Raw genomic sequence first — 15,050 nt, 5'->3', positions numbered from 1 at the left:
TAAATGTGCTTGGGTGAGTGTAGTACTAAGAGTGGTGACCTCTTGGGAAGTCCTCATGTTACACCCAATTTTTTACAGATGGGTCGTTCGACGTTACGCACGACTAGAATTATGTTTCACTGGTTTATTCACAAATGTGAATCACGCCGCCGGGGCATTTTACTTGATATTAGAACGAGAATGAGAGGTGCAGTGTGCACGAACAAGGAAACAAATGACGGGAGGGGGAGGGAAGGAGAAGGAGTGTATGTATTTGCAGCGCGAAATGAAACAGGTGCCATTATACCATCACTAATTCACCGAATCCCATAAGAACTCTGCAGTTAAATGTTCTTGGGCAAGTGTTGTACTAGGAGTGGTGACCTCCTGGGAAGTCCTCGTGTTGCACCCATTTTTTTGCAGATGGGTCGTTCGCCGTTAGGCGCGGCTGGAATTATGGTCCGCTGGTTTATTCGCAAATATGAGTCACGGCGCTGGGGTATTTCACTTGATATTAGAACGAGAAGGAGAGATGTATTGTGCACGCACAAGGAAACAAATGATGGAAGGGGGAGGGAAGGAGAAGGAATGTATGTATTTGCAGTAAGGAATGAAACAGGTGCAATCACACCAGCACTAATACATCGGATCCAATCAAAACTCCACAGTTAAGTGTGGTTGGGTGATAGTAGTACTAGGATGGGTGACCTCTTTCGAAGTCCTCGTGTTTTACCCATTTTTTTGTAGATTGGTCCTTCGACGTTACGCGCGACTAGAACTATGGTCCACTGGTTTATTCGCAAATGTGAGTCACGGCGCCGGGGCATTTTACTTGATTTAGAACGATAATGGGAGGTGCAATGTGCACGCATAGGGAAACAAATGACCAGAGGGGGGAGGGAAGGAGAAGGGGTGTATGTATTTGCATCGCGGAATGAAACGAGTGTCATTATACCATCACTAATTCACTAGATCCCATCAGAACTTCGTAGTTAAATGTGCTTAGGCGAGTGTAGTAGTAAGAGTAGTGACCTCTTGGGAAGTTCTCGTGTTGCACCCATTTTTTTACAGATGGGTCGTTCGATGTAACGCGCGACTAGAACTATGGTTTGCTGGTTGTTCGCAAATATGAGTCACGGCGCCGGGGCATTTTTCTTAATATTAGAACAAGATGGGGAGGTGCAGTGTGCACGCACAAAGAAACAAATGACATGAGGGGATAAGGAAGTAGAAGGAGTGTATGTATTTGCAGCGCTAAATGAAACAGGTGCAATTATACCATCACTAATTTACCGGATCCCATCAGAACTTCGCAGTTAAATGTGATTGGGCGAGTGTAGTACTAGGAGTGGTGACCTCTTGGGAAGTCCTCGTGTAGCACCTATTTTTTTGGAGATGGGTCGTTCGACGTTACGTGCAACTAGAACTATGGTGCGCTGGCTTATTCGCAAATGTGAGTCACGGCACCAGGGCATTTTACTTGATATTAGAACGAGAAGGAGAGGTACAGTGTGCACGCACATAGAAACAAATAATGGGAGGATGAGGGAAGGAGAAGTAGTGTATGTATTTGCAGCGTGGAATGAAACAGATGCGATCATACCAGCACTAATGCACTGGATTCCATCAGAACTCCGAAGTTAAGTGTGCTTTTGCGAGAGTGGTACTAGGATGGGTGTCCTCCTCGGAAGTCCTCATGTTGCACCTATTTTTTTGTAAATGAGTCACTCGACGTTACGCTCGACTAGAACTATGGTCTGCTTGTTTTTTCGAAAATGTGAGTCACGGCGCCAGGAAATTTTACTTGATATTAAAACGAGAAGGAGAGGTGCAGTGTGCACGCAAATAGTAATAAATGATGGGAGGGAGGAGAGAAGGAGAAGGAGTGTATGTATTTGCAACGCAGAATGAAACCAGTGCGATCATACTAGCATTAATGCACCGGATCTCATTAGAACTCTACAATTAAGTATGTTTGGGCGAGAGTAGTACTAGGATGGGTGACCTCTGGGAAGTTCTCGTGTTGCACTTGTCTTTTTCTTAATATTTTTCGTGCATCCATTTATGGTCCACTACGTGACAAGAGTGTCATTACGAGCATCATAAATAATAGAACAAGCAAAACATAGGTGCGACGGTCGGTCCGTTTATCTGGGCGTGAGTCGAGACAACAGAGCATTTTGTTTGATATTACAACTAGAAGTAGAGTTGTGTTCACACAGAATGAAACAAATGATGGGAGAGGGGAGGGAAAGAGAAGGGATATATGTATTTGAAGTGAGGAATAGGACGGGTGGGATCATACTAGCACTAATGCATCGAATCCCATCATAATCTGTAGTTAAGTGTGTTTGGGCGAGAGTAGTACTAGGATGAGTGACCTCCTGGGAAGTGCTTGTGTTGCACCCGTCTTTTTACGGACAAGGCATCAAACGTTATGCGCGACCGAAGCCATAGTCTGCTAGTTCATTTGCCGACGTGAGTCGCCGCGCCGAGGCATTTTGCTTACTTTTTTTTTGTGCACTCATTTATAGTCCACCACGTGATAAGAGAGTCCTTACGAGCATCTCATATAGTAAAACAACAACAACAAAAAAAGATGTGGCAGGTGGTCTTTTAATCTGGGCATAAGTCGAGGCGCTTGGGCATTTTTTCTTGATATTAGAACTAGAAACAGAGATGTAGTGTGCGCGCACAGCGAAAAAAATGATGGAAGATGGGAGCAAAGGAGAATGTGTAGATGTATTTGTAATGCAGAATGGAAGGGGTGCGGTCATACCAGCACTTATGCACCGGATCCCATCGAACTATGCAGTTAAGCATGCTTGGGCAAGAGTAGTACTAGGATCGGTAACCTCCTGAGAAGTCCTCATGTTGAACTGTCTTTTTGCAAACGGGGCAGAAAACGATATATGTGATCGGAGCCACAATCCCCTGGCATGAGTCGCATTGCCAGAAAATTTTGCTTACTATTTTTTCGTGCATTTATTTGTAGTCTACCACGTGATAAGAGTGTCATTATGAACATCTTACATAGTAGAATAAAGAAAGATAAGGTACGACGGGCGGTCCTTTCTTCTGGCGTAAGTTGAGGTGTCAGGGCATTTCGCTTGATATTAGAACTATAAACAGAGGTGCGGTGTGCGCGCACAGCAAAAAAATGACGGGTAAGGGGAGGGAAGGAGAAGGGGTATATGCATTTGAAGCGCGGAATAGAAGGGGTACAATCATACTAGCATTAATGCACCGAATCCCATCGAACTCCATAGTTAAGCGTGCTTGGGTGAGAGTAGTACTAGGATGTGTGACCTCTTTAGAAGTTCTCTTCTTTCACCTGTCTTTTTGCAGATGGGGCGTCAAACGTTACGCGCGATCGAAGCCACAGTCCGCTAGCATGAGTAGTGACGTTCAAACATTTGCTTAATATTTTACGTGCACTTATTTGTAGTCCACCACGTTATAAGAGTCTCATTACGAGAGTCTTACATAGTAGAACAGCGAAAAATGAGGCATAGCGGGCCTCCGTTCTTCTGGGTGTGAGTCAAAGCGACATGGCATTTTACTTTATATTAGAACCAGAAGTAGAGATGCGGTATGCCCGCACAGCGAAATAAATAATGGGAGGGGGGGAGGGAAGGAGAAGGGCTATATGTATTTGCAGTGGGCAATGGGACAGTTGCGATCATACAAACACTAATGCACAGAATCCCATGAGAACTCTGTAGTCAAGCGTGCTTGGGCGAGATTAGTTCTAGGATGGGTGATCTCTTGGAAAGTTATCGTGTTGAACCCGTTTTTTTGTAGACGGGGTGTTAAACGTTAAGTGCAATCAGAGCCATACTCTGCCGGTGCGAGTCGCGGGGCCTGAAAATTTTGCTTAACATTTTTTGTGCATTTATTTATAGTCCACCACATGATAAGAGTGTCATTATGAGTATCTTACATAGTATAACAATGAAAAATGAGGTACGGCGGGCGATCCATTCATCTGGGCGTGAGTCGAGGTGCCGGGGTATTTCATTTGATATTAGAACTAGAAATAGACGGTTGGTGTGTGCGCACAACGAAACAAATGACAAGAGGGGGAGGGAAGGAGAAGGGGTATAGGTACTTGCAGCGTGGAATGGAAGGGGTGCGATCATACCTGCATTAATTCACTGGATCCCATCGAATTTCGTAGTTAAGTGTGATTGGGCGGAAGTAGTACTAGGATGGGTGACCTCCTGGAAAGTTTTCATTTTTCACTCGTTTTTTTGCTGACGGGACGTTAAACATTATGCGCGATCAAAGCCATTGTCCCTCGGAGTGAGTCGCAACGCAAAGACATTTTTCTTAATATTTTTCATAAATTTATTTATAGTTCACCACGTGATAAGAGTGTCAGTACGAGCATCTTACATAGTAGAATAACCAAAAACGAGGTGCAGGGGGTAGTCCGTTCATCTGGGCGTGAGTCAAGGCGCTGGAGCATTTTGCTCTATATTAGAACTATAAGCAGAGGTGCGGTGTTCGTGCATAGCGAAATAAATAACAGTGGGGGAAGAAGGGGTATATGTATTTGTAGCGCCAAATAGAAGAGGTGTGATCATGCTAGCGCTAATGCACCAGATCCCATCGAACTCCGTAGTTTAGCGTGCTTTGGCGAGAGTAGTACTATGATGGGTGATTTTTGGGTAGTCTTCATGTTGGGCCCCTTTTTTTACAGATGGGGTGTTAAACGTTATGCACAATAGGAGCCACAGTCCGCTGGCATGAGTCGTGGCGCCAGATTTTTCATGCATTCATTTATAGTCCATCACGAGATAAGAATGTCATCACAATTATCTTACATAGTAGAACAATAAAAATAGAGTTGTGACGGGCGGTCTGTTCATCTGGGCATGAGTTGAGATGCCTTAGCATTTCGCTTGATATTAGAACTAGAAACAGAGGTGCGGTGTGCACGCACAACAAAATAAATGATGAGAGGGGAGAGGGAAGGAGAAGTGGTATATGTATTTGCAGCGCGGAATGGAAGGTGTGCGATCATACTAGTACTAATGCATCGAATCCCATCGAACTTTATAGTTAATCGTGCTTGGGCGATAGTACTAGGATGGGTGATCTCCTAGGAAGTTCTCATGTTGTACCCTTTTTTTTGCAGATGGGGCATTAAATGTTACGCGGGACTAGAGCGACAGTCGCAGGTTAATTCACAAACGTGAGTCACGGCGCCGGAGCATTTTGCTTAATATTATTCGTGCATTCAATTATAACCCACCACATGATAAGATTATTATTACAAGCATCTTACTTAGTAGAACAACAAAAAAGGAGGTGTGGCGGGTGTTCCGTTCATATAGACATAAGTCGTGGCACCGGGGTATTTCGCTCGATATTAGAACTAGAAGTAGAGGTGCATTTCGCGCACAGAGAAACAAATGATGGGAAGGGAGAGGGAAGGAGAAGGGATATATGTCTTTGCGACACAAATTAGAAGGGTGCGATCATACCAGCACTAGTTCACGGGATCCATCAGAACTCTGCAGTTAAGCATGCTTGGGCGACAGTAGTTCTACGATGGGTGACCTCTTAGGAAGCACTCGTGTTGCACCCATTTTTTTGCAGACAGGGCGTTAAATGTTACAGGGGACTGGAGTGACGGTCTGCCTATTCATTCGCAAATGTAAGTCACGGTGCTAGAGCATTTTGCTTAATACTTTTCGTGCATTCAATTAAAGCCATCACGTGATGAGAGTGTCATTACGAGCATCTTAAATAGTAGAACAACGAAAAATGAGGTGCAGTGGGCGATCCGTTCATATGGGAATGAGTCAAGGTGCCAAGGCATTTCACTCGATATTAGAACTAGAAGCAAAGATGAATTGCGTGCACAGCGAAACAAATGACGAGAAGGGAGAGGGAAGGAGAAGTGGTATATGTCTTTGCGGCGCAAATTAAAAGGAGTGCGATCATACCAACACTAGTTCAACGGATCCCATCAAAACTCCGCAGTCAAGCGTGCTTAGGCGAGAGTAGTACTAGGAAGTATTCGTGTTGCACCTATTTTTTTACAGATTGATCGTTCGACGTTACGCGCGACTTAAACTATGGTCCACGGATTTATTCGCAAATATGAGTCATGGCGCCAATGCAATTTATTTTATTTTAGAACGAGAAGGAGAGGTGCAGTGTGTACGCACAATGAAATGAATGACGGGAGGGTGAAAGGAAGGAGAAGGTGTGTATGTATTTGCAGTGCGGAATGAAACAGGTGTGATCATACCAACACTAATGCCTCGGATCCCATCAGAACTCGGCAGTTATGTGTGTTTGGGCGAGAGTAGTACTAGGATGGGTGACCTCCTAGGAAGTACTCGTATTGCACCCATTTTTTTGTAGATGGGTCGTTCGACGTTACACGTGACTGGAACTATGGTCCGCTAATTTATTCGCAAATGTGAGTCACGGCACCGAGGCATTTTACATGATATTAGAATGAGAATGAGAGGTGCAGTTTGCACGCATAAAGAAACAAATGATGAGAGGGGGAGTGAAGGAGAAGGAATGTATGTATATGCAGCGCGGAATAAAATAGGTGCAATCATACTAGCACTAATGCACCGAATCCCATCAGAACTACGCATTAAAGTGTGCTTGGGCAAGAGTGGTACTAGGATGGGTGACCTCCTCGGAAGTACTCGTGTTACACCCATTTTTTTGTAGATGGGTCACTCGATGTTACGCGCAACTGGAACTATGGTCCGCTGGTTTATTCGCAAATATGAGTCACGGCACCAGGGCATTTTACTTGATATTAGAAGGAGAAGGAGAGGTGCAGTGTGCATGCACAAGGAAACAAATGACAGGAGGGTTGAGGGAAGGAAAATCAGTGTATGTATTTGCAGCACGGAATGAAACAGGTGCCATTATACCATCACTAATTCACTGGATCCCATCAGAACTCCCTAGTTAAATGTGCTTGGGCGAGTGTAGTACTTGAAGTGGTGACCTCCTGGGAAGTTCTCGTGTTGCACCCATTTTTTTTCAGATTGGTCGTTCGACGTTATGCGTGACTGGAACTATAGTCCGCTGGTTTATTTGCAAATATGAGTCAAGACGTTAATGTATTTTACTCGATATAAGAAAGAGAAAAAGAGGTTCAGTGTGCATGCACAAGAAAACAAATGACGGGAGGGGGGAGGGAAGGAGAAGGAGTGTATGTATTTGCAGCGCGAAATTAAACAGGTGCCATCATACTATCACTAATTCAACGGATCCCATCATAACTCCACAGTTAAATGTGCTTGGGTGAGTGTAGTACTAGGAGTGGTGACCTCTTGGGAAGTCCTTGTGTTTTATCTATTTTTTTCAGATGGGGCGTTCGACGTTAAGCACGACTGGAACTATGGTCCACTAGTTTATTCGTAAATGTGAGACACGACGCCGAGGCATTTTACTTGATATTAGAATGAGAATGAGAGGTGCAGTGTGCACGGACAAGGAAACAAATGACGGGAGGGTGGAGGGAAGGAGAAGGCGTGTGTGTATTTACAGCGCAGAATGACCGACACTAATGCACCGGATCCCATCAGAACTCCACAGTTATGTGTGCTTGGGCGAGAGTAGTACTAGGATGGGTGACCTCCTGGGAGGTACTCGTGTTGCACCCATTTTTTTACAGATGGATCGTTCGACATTACGCGCGACTGGAACTATGGTCTGCTAGTTTATTCCCAAATGTGAGTCGCGGTGCCGAGGCATTTTACTTGATATTAAAATGAGAAGGAGAGTTGGAGTGTGCACGCACAAGGAAACAAATGACGGGAGGGGGGAGGAAAGGAGAAGGAGTGTATGTATTTGCGGCGCGGAGTGAAAGATTTGCGATCATACCAACATTAATGTACCGGATCCCATCAGAACTCCGCAGTTAAGTATGCTTGGGCGAGAGTAGTACTAGGATGGGTGGCCTCTTGGGAAGTCCTCGTGTTGAAACCATTTTTTTGCAGATGGGTCACTTGACGTTACGCGCGACTAAAACTATGAACAGTTGGTTTTTTCGTAAATGTGAGTCACGGCGCCGGAACTTTTACTTGATATTAGAACGAGAAGGAAAGGTGCAGTGTGCACGCACAAGAAAATGAATGACGGGAGCGGGGAGGGAAGGAGAAGGAGTGTATGTATTTACAGCACGGAATGAAACAGGTGCCATTATACCATCACTAATTCACCGGATCAGATCAGAACTCTGCAGTTAAATGTGCTTGGGTGAGTGTAGTATTAGGAGTGGTGACCGCCTAGGAAGTCCTCGTGTTGCACCCATTTTTTTGTAGATGGGTCGCTCGACATTACACGCGACTGGAAGTATGGTTTGCTGGTTTATTCGCAAATGTGAGTCAAGACACTGGTGTATTTTACTTGATATTATAAAGAGAAGCAGAGGTTCAGTGTGCACGCATAAAGAAATAAATGATGAGAGGGGGGAGGGAAGGAGAAGGAGTGTATGTATTTGTAGCGCGGAATAAAACAAGTGCCATCATACCATCACGAATTCACCGGATCCCATCATAACTCCGCAATTAAATGTACTTGGGCGAGTGTAGTACTAAGAGTGGTGACCTCCTGAGAAGTCCTTGTGTTTCATCTATTTTTTTCAGATGAGGCGTTCGATGTTAAGCGCGACTGGAACTATGGTCTAGTAGTTTATTCGCAAATTTGAGACACGACGCCGAGACATTTTACTTGATATTAGAACGAGAAGGAGATGTGCAGTGTGCACGCACAAGAAAACAAATGATGGGAGGGTGGAGGGAAGGAGAAGGTGTGTATGTATTTACAGCGCGAAATGAAACAGTTGCGATTACACAAACACTAATGCACCGGATCCCATCAGAACTCTGCAGTTATGTGTGCTTGGGAGAGAGTAGTACTAGGATGGGTGACCTCCTAGAAGGTACTCGTGTTGCACCCATTTTTTTCAGATGGGTCATTCGACGTTACGCGCGACTGGAATTGTGGTCCGCAGGTTTATTCGCAAATGTGAGATATGGTACCAAGGAATTTTACTTGATATTAAAATGAGAATGAGAGTTGGAGTGTGCACGCACAAGGAAACAAATTATGGGAGGGGGGAGGAAGGAGAAGGAGTGTATGTATTTGCAGCGCTGAATGAAATAGGTGCGATCATACCAACACTAATGCACTGGATCCCATTAGAACTACGTATTAAAGTGTACTCGGGCAAGAGTAGTACTAGGATGGGTGACCTCCTCGGAAGTACTCGTGTTACACCCATTTTTTTGCAGATGGGTCGCTCGACGTTACACGCAACTGGAACTATGATCTACTGGTTTATTCGCAAATGTGAGTCACGGCGCCGGGACATTTTACTTGATATTAGAAAGAGAAGAAGAGGTGCAGTGTGCATGCACAAGGAAACAAATGACGGGAGGGGAGAGAGAAGAAGAAATAGTGTATGTATTTGCAGCGCAGAATGAAACAAGTGCCATTATACCATCAGTAATTCACCGGATCCCATCAAAACTCCGCAGTTAATTGTGTTTGGTCGAATGTAGTACTAGGAGTGGTGACCTCCTGGGATGTCGTTGTGTTGCACTTATTTTTCTCAAGTGGGCATCCGACGTTGCGCACGACTGGAACTTTGGTCCATTGGCTTATTCGCAAATGTGAGTCAAGGCGCTAGTGTATTTTACTTGATATTCGAAAGAGAAGTAGAGGTTCAGTGTGCACGCATAAGGAAACAAATGACGGGAGGGGAGAGGAAAGGAGAAGGAGTGTATGTATTTGCAGCGCTGAATGAAACAAGTGCCATCATACCATCACTAATTCACCGGATCCAATCATAACTTTGCAGTTAAATGTGTTTGGGCGAGTGTAGTACTAGGAGTGGTGACCTCCTGGGAAGTCCTTGTGTTTCATCTATTTTTTTCAGATGGGGTGTTCGACGTTAAGCGCTACTGAAACTATGGTCTAGTGGTTTATTCGCAAATGTGAGATACGATGCCAAGACATTTTACTTGAAATTAGAACGAGAAAGAGAGGTGTAGTGTGCACGCACAAGGAAACAAATGACGGGAAGATTGAGGGAATGAGAAGGTGTGTATGTATTTGTAGCGCAGAATGAAACAGGTGCGATCATACCAACACTAATGCACCGAATCCCATCAGAACTTCGCAGTTATATGTGCTTGGGTGAGAGTAGTACTAGGATGGGTGACTTCTTGGCAGGTACTCGTGTTACACCTATTTTTTTACAGATGGGTCGTTCGACGTTACGCACGACTGAAACTTTTGTCCGGTGGTTTATTCATAAATGTGAGTCACAATGCCGAGACATTTTACTTGATATTAAAATGAGAAGGAGAGTTAGAGTGTGCACGCACAAGGAAACAAATGACGGGAGGGGGCAGGGAAGGAGAAAGAGTGTATGTATTTGCAGTGCATAATGAAATAGGTGTCATTATACCATCACTAATTCACCGGATCTCATCAGAACTCCGTAGTTAAGTGTGCTTGGGTGAGAGTAATATTAGGATGGGTGACCACTTGGGAAGTACTCGTGTTGCACCCATTTTTTTACAGACGGGTTGTTCGACGTTACGCGCGACTGGAACAATGGTCCGCTGATTTATTTGCAAATGTGAGTCAAGGCGTTGGTGTATTTAGTTGATATTAGAAAGAGAAGTAGAGGTTCAGTGTGCATGCACAAGGAAACAAATGACGGGAGGGGGGAGGGAAGGAGAAAGAGTGTATGTATTTGCAGCGCGGAATGAAACAGGTGCAATCATACCAGCACTAATTCAATGGATCCCATCAGAACTCCGCAATTTAGTGTCCTTGGGCGAGAGTAGTATTAGGATGGTCGACGTCTTGGGAAGTACTCGTGTTGCACCCATTATTTTACAGATAGGTCGTTCGATGTTACGCACGACTGGAACTATGATCCGCTGGTTTATTCACAAATGTGAGTCATTGTGTCGATGCATTTTATTTAATATTAGAACGAGAAGGAGATGTGCAATATACACGCACAAGGAAACAAATGACAGGAGGTGGGAGGGAATGAGAAGGAGTGTATGTATTTGCAGCGCGGAATGAAACATGTGCGATCATACCAGCACTAATTCATCGGATCCCATCAGAACTCCACATTTAAGTCTGCTTGGGCGAGAGTAGTACTAGGATGTGTGACCTCCTCGGAAGTACTCGTGTTGCATCCATTTTTTTGCAGATGGGTCGCTGGACGTTACGTGCGACTCGAACTATGGTCCGCTTATTTATTGGCAAATGTGAATCACAACACGGGAGCATTTTACTTAATATTAGAACGAGAAGGAGAGGTGCAGTATCCACGCACAATGAATCAAATGACTGGAGGGGGGAGGGAAGGAGAAGGAGTATATGTATTTGCATCGCAGAATGACACAGGTGACATTATACCAGCACTAATGCACCGGATCCCATCAGAACTCCGCAATTAAGTGTCCTTGGGCGAGAGCAGTACTAGAATGGGTGACCTCCTAGGAAGTCCTTGTGTTGTACCTATTTTTTTACAGATGAGTCGTTCGACGTTATGCGCAACTGGAACTATGGTCCGCTGGTTTATTCACAAATGTTAGTCACGGCGCGGGGTCATTTTACTTGATATTAGAACGAGAATGAGATGTGCAATGTGCACGCACAAGGAAACAAATAACGAGAGGAGGGAGGGACATAGAAGGACTGTAAGTATTTGCATCGCAGAATGAAACAGGTGCCATTATACCATCACTAATTCACCGGATCCCATCCTAACTCCGAAGTTAAATGTTCTTTAGTGAGTGTAGTACTAGAAATGGTGACCTTCTGGGAAGTCCATGTGTTGCACCTATTTTTTTCAGATGGGGCATTCGATATTACGCGCGACTCGAACTATGGTCCACTAATTTATTCACAAATGTGAGTCACAGTGCCGAGACATTTTACTTGATATTAGAACGAGAAGCAGAGGTGCAGTGTACACGCATAAGGAAACAAATGATGGGAGGGAGGACGGAAGGAGAAAAAGTGTATGTATTTACAGCGCAGAATAAAACAGGTGCCATTATACCATCACTAATTCACCAGATCCCATCAGAACTTTGTAGTTAAATATGCTTGGGCGAGTGTAGTACTAGGAGTTGTGACCTCCTGGGAAGTCCTCGTGTTGCACCTATTTTTTTGCAAATGGGTCGTTCGACGTTACGCACGACTGGAACTATGGTCCGCTGATTTATTCTCAAATGTGAGTGACGACACCGGAGCGTTTTACTTGATATTAGAACGAGAAGGAGAGGTGTAGTGTGTACGCACAAGGAAACAAATAACGGAAGGGAGGAGGAAAAGAGAAGGAGTGTATGTATTTGTAGCATGGAATAAAACAGATGCCATTATACCATCAATAATTCACCGGATCCCATCAGAACTCCGCAGTTAAGTGTGCTTAGGCGAGAGTCGTACTAGGATAGGTGACCTCTTGGGAAGTCCTCGTGTTTCACCCATTTTTTTGCAGATTGGTCGTTCGACGTTACGCGCAACTTGAACTATGGTCCATTGGTCTATCCGCAAATGTGAGTCACAGCACCGGGGCATTTTACTTGATATAAGAACAAGAAGGAGAGGTGCAGTGTGCACGAATAAGGAAACAAATGACGGGAGGGGGGAGGGAAGGAGAAGGAGTGTATGTATTTACAGCGCAGAATAAAAAAAGTGCGATCACACCAGCAGTAATGCACCGGATCCCTTCAGAACTCTGCAGTTAAGTGTTCTTGGGTGAGGGTAGTACTAGGATGAGTGACGTCCTGAGAAATACTCGTGTTGCACCCATTTTTTTGCAGATGGGTCGTTTGACGTTACGCATGACTGGAACTATGGTATGATGGTTTATTCGCAAATGTGAGTCACGGCTCCGATGTATTTTACTTGATATTATAACGAGAATGAGAGGTGCAGTGTGCACACACAAGGAAACAAATGACAAGAGGGGGAGGGAATGAGAATGAGTGTATGTATTTGCAGCGCAGAATGAAACAGGTGCGATCATACCAGCACTAATGTACCGAATCCCATCAGAACTTCGCATTTAAGTTTGCTTGGGCGAGAGTAGCTCTAGGATGGGTGACCTCCTTGGAAGTACCCGTGTTGCACCCATTTTTTTTAAGATGGGTCGCTCGATGTTACGCGCGACTGGAACTATGGTACGCTGGTTTATTCGTAAATGTGAGTCACGGCGCTGGGGCATTTTACTTGATATTATAATGAGAAGCAGAGGTGCAGTGTGCACGCACAAGGAGACAAATGACTGGAGGGGGGGAGAAGGAGAAAGAGTGTATTTAATTACAGCGAAGAATTAAACAGGTTCCATTATACCATCACTAATTCACCGAATCCCATCAGAACTTCGCAGTTAAATGTGTTTGGGCAAGTGTAATATTAGAAGTTGTGACCTCCTGGGAAGTCCTCGTCTTGCACCTATTTTTTCAGATGGAGCGTTCGACGTTTCGCGCGACTGGAACTATGCTCTGCTTGTTTATTTGCAAATGTGAGTCATGACACTGGGGCATTTTACTTGATATTAGAACAAGAAGAAGAGGTGCAGTGTGCACCCATAAGGAAACAAATGACGGGAGGGGGGAGGGAAGGAAAAGGAGTATAGATATTTACATCGCATAATGAAACATGTGCCATTATACCATCACTAATTCACCAGATCCCATCAGAATTCCGCACTGTGTTTGGGCGAGTGTAGTAATAGGAGTGGTGGCCTCCTAGGAAGTCCTAGTGTTGCACCTATTTCTTTCAGATGGGGCGTTTGACGTTATGCGCGACTAGAACTATGGTCTGCTAGTTTATTCGCAAATGTGAGTCACGATGATAGAGCATTTTACTTGATATTAGAACAAGAAAGAGAGGTGCAATATGCATGCACAAGGAAACAAATAACAAGAGGGGGGAGGGAAGGAGAAGAAGTGTATGTATTTGCAGCACAGAATGAAATAAGTGCAATTATACCATCACTAATTCACTGGATCCCGTCAGAACTCCGCAGTTAAGTGTGTTTGGGCGAGAGTAGTACTAGGATGGGTGACCTTCTGGGAATCCTCGTGTTGCACAAGTTTTTTTACGGATGGGTCGTTCGACGTTACACACGATTGGAACTATGGTCCGCTGGTTTATTTGCAAATGTGAGTCACGGCGTCGGAGCATTTTACTTAATATTAGAATGAGAATGAGAGGTGCAGTGTGCAGAAACAAATGACGAGAGGGGGGAGGGAAGGAGAATGAGTGTATGTATTTGTAGCACGGAATAAAACCGATGCCATTAGAGCATTACTAATTCACTGGATCCCATCAGAACTCCGCAGTTAAGTGTGCTTGGGCGAATGTAGTACTAGGAGTGGTGACCTCTTGGGAAGTCCTTGTGTTGTACCTATTTTTTTCAGATGGGACATTCTACGTTACGTGCGACTGGAACTACGGTCCGCTAGTTTATTCGTAAATGTGAGTCACAGCGCCAGGGTATTTTACTTGATATTAGAATGAGAAGAAGAGATGCAGTGTGCATGCATAAGGAAACAAATGATGGAAGGGGGGAGGGAAAGAGAAGGAGTGCATGTATTTGCAGTACATAATGAAATAGGTGCCATCATACCAGCACTAATGCACCGGATCCCATCTGAAATCCGCAGCTAAGTGTGTTTGGGCGAGAGTAATACTAGGATTTGTGACCCCCTAGGAAGTCCTCGTAATGCACCCATTTTTTTACAGATGGGTCGTTCGACGTTACGCGCGAGTGAAACTATGGTCTGTTGGTTTATTCGCAAATGTGAGTCACGACGCCGAAGAATTTTACTTGATATTAGAATGAGAAAGAGAGGTGTAGTGTGCACGCACAAGGAAATAAATGACGGGAGGGGGGAGGGAAGGAGAAGGAGTGTATGTATTTGAAGCGTGGAATGAAACAAGTGCCATTATACCATCACTAATTCACCGGATCCCATCAGAACTCTACAGTTAAATGTGTTTGGGCGAGTGTAGTACTAGGAGTGATGACC

General features: G+C 44.6%; 11 pseudogenes; all 11 read left to right on the top strand.

The window, feature by feature from the left end:
- Window positions 1-1,244: 1,244 nt before the first annotated feature.
- Window positions 1,245-1,363, top strand: LOC148255924 (5S ribosomal RNA; annotated as a pseudogene).
- Window positions 1,364-1,568: 205 nt separating this feature from the next.
- LOC148255923 (5S ribosomal RNA) lies at window positions 1,569-1,687 on the top strand (annotated as a pseudogene).
- Window positions 1,688-1,893: 206 nt separating this feature from the next.
- Window positions 1,894-2,011, top strand: LOC148255922 (5S ribosomal RNA; annotated as a pseudogene).
- A 4,219-nt stretch (window positions 2,012-6,230) lies between these two features.
- LOC148255921 (5S ribosomal RNA) lies at window positions 6,231-6,349 on the top strand (annotated as a pseudogene).
- A 530-nt stretch (window positions 6,350-6,879) lies between these two features.
- On the top strand, window positions 6,880-6,998 carry LOC148255920 (5S ribosomal RNA; annotated as a pseudogene).
- An 839-nt stretch (window positions 6,999-7,837) lies between these two features.
- LOC148255919 (5S ribosomal RNA) lies at window positions 7,838-7,956 on the top strand (annotated as a pseudogene).
- Window positions 7,957-10,105: 2,149 nt separating this feature from the next.
- On the top strand, window positions 10,106-10,224 carry LOC148255918 (5S ribosomal RNA; annotated as a pseudogene).
- A 206-nt stretch (window positions 10,225-10,430) lies between these two features.
- Window positions 10,431-10,549, top strand: LOC148255917 (5S ribosomal RNA; annotated as a pseudogene).
- Window positions 10,550-11,404: 855 nt separating this feature from the next.
- Window positions 11,405-11,523, top strand: LOC148255916 (5S ribosomal RNA; annotated as a pseudogene).
- A 1,504-nt stretch (window positions 11,524-13,027) lies between these two features.
- LOC148255915 (5S ribosomal RNA) lies at window positions 13,028-13,146 on the top strand (annotated as a pseudogene).
- Window positions 13,147-13,993: 847 nt separating this feature from the next.
- Window positions 13,994-14,111, top strand: LOC148255914 (5S ribosomal RNA; annotated as a pseudogene).
- Window positions 14,112-15,050: the final 939 nt, after the last annotated feature.

The sequence above is a fragment of the Carica papaya genome, chromosome 5 (assembly GCF_054855325.1).
Source record: "Carica papaya isolate Zhongbai chromosome 5, ASM5485532v1, whole genome shotgun sequence".
Lineage (NCBI taxonomy): Eukaryota > Viridiplantae > Streptophyta > Magnoliopsida > Brassicales > Caricaceae > Carica > Carica papaya.
This window is presented reverse-complemented; position numbering and strand designations above follow the sequence as displayed.